This window comes from Scaptodrosophila lebanonensis, unplaced genomic scaffold (genome assembly GCF_003285725.1).
Source record: "Scaptodrosophila lebanonensis strain 11010-0011.00,11010-0021.00 unplaced genomic scaffold, SlebRS2 tig00000053-arrow-pilon, whole genome shotgun sequence".
In the NCBI taxonomy this organism is placed as follows: Eukaryota; Metazoa; Arthropoda; class Insecta; order Diptera; family Drosophilidae; genus Scaptodrosophila; species Scaptodrosophila lebanonensis.
In genome coordinates this window covers 2761558-2763479 of record NW_022060548.1, presented here as the reverse complement: position 1 = coordinate 2763479, position 1922 = coordinate 2761558, and positions in this window count along the sequence as shown.

Below are 1922 nucleotides of genomic sequence, written 5' to 3'. Positions count from 1 at the left end.
CCTACACATTTTTCCTTTTCATTACATTTGTGGACTCATCAAAAAAGAAGTAATTAGGGCTTTAATAAGCTTAGATGTGTGTTCATTTTTAATATGCTTGCCATAGGCTTCGTTTTGATGTTAAATGTACATACGAATTCTGTGTATTTTATTCTCACACAACAAACAAAACATTTACACAAAGTCCCCAAAAAAGCTTGAGCACAATGTGGCAATACTTGTGAGTAAGGTTATGTTTTAAAGAAGTTGAGAGATGTTTCCCATTTTTTTTTGTGTAGTTCACTTCATCCTTTTTTATAATAAATAAATTTAAGGCGGAAAAAATATGTATATTTATTATCCGATATTAAACAGCAAGTTTAATGCTTACCTGTAGAGCTTGTACTCATTGTTTTTTATCACATTAAAATATATTGGTTTAAGTTAAATTGTTAAATCAATACATTTCTAAATCACCACTTTGTTTGTTTGAAATTTATTTATTTAATGTTTTTAAAGCTCAACAAATTTCTTCTGCATATTTTTGCAACTGTCAAATATTTCAAAAAATGCATACATTAAATTTCATAAATCACATTTCCAAAACGTTATCAAACACCTAACACAGTCATTTTACATGTAACATGCGAGGTGTGTTAAAATAGTAAAACAAAAATGTTAGTTGAAATGACCTTATCTATTTAAATGTAATTCGTTTTGCCTCAAACATTACACAATTTGACTAAACTGGGAAAGAAGTAAGAAAATAACTGTGGAGAGTGTCAGCACTAGATTTGTTGTACAATTTTCTTCTATAGGTTCGACTGAAGCAGAAGCCTTTTCATTATAGAGTATATCATTTCCTACCATATATTTTAGAAATTATTTTTCTAGCACACCTCGTTTGTCAAGCTGTCAACCGCAAAGATTTTGCTTATTGCATCAATTTCAAATGTATTTATGCCAAACTTTTAGCTCACAAAAAAAAGACAAAAAATAAATGCCCGAACACACACGCGTACACACACACACACACACACACACACACACAAGTAAAACAAAACTCGCAATCAAACGCATTTTTCGTAACATTTCCATTTTGCACGCAAAAATCTAACAAATTTATTTGTTTGAAAGCTCGATGGGGGCGCAGGCTGATGTTTGTGGTACTTATACTCGTATACAAAAACCTTTTTATAAAACTTTTTCTCCAGTTGCTGTTGTTGTTGTTGTTGTCTTTGTTGTGCATGCCAACATATTCATTGATATCTTTATGAACTCGACACATGCTTGTGCTTAGGTCCCCAAATGGAAAAACAGATAGATATATACACACACACACATACCCGCACCCACAAATGAGTTGGCATGCTGCACAAAAGTATGCTAAGCAAAAATGTTAAGAGAAAGGTGGGGGTGTGTGTGTGTGTGTGTGTGTGAGTGTATTCGAGTGTGAGTTCAGGTGGAACTGTTATTTTATACATATTTGTATCGGAGTGTGGTTTATGAAAAATTATGCTTTGTAAGTTCACAAGTTGACTAAAAGGATGGGCAGAGTGGCGGTGGAGGACGAATGTCAGCCAAAGGTTGTACAATGTCCAAATACTAAATACAGAAAGAAAAAAAACAAGCAAGAGAAAGAGTTCAAATTGTTGAAATATTATTCGAGCTTGCTTTTATGTAAATGTAAAGGCCACTCTTAATGGGTGAGTGTTGAATGTGTGTGTGTGTGTAGTGTGGTGTGTTTGTGGGTGTTTGCATGTTGTTGTTTGTGCAAGCCAGCTTGTTTAATGTTTGTTCTTGTGCGCATTTACAAAATGTTGCTACACTGCTTGAAGTTGAATGTTGAGGAGGGGTGTGTGCGCTTGAGTGTGCTCGCCATGCGCCTGAAAGTATGTTATAAAAATATTTTATGACATGTAAAAGCATCAATAAAAAGGTTT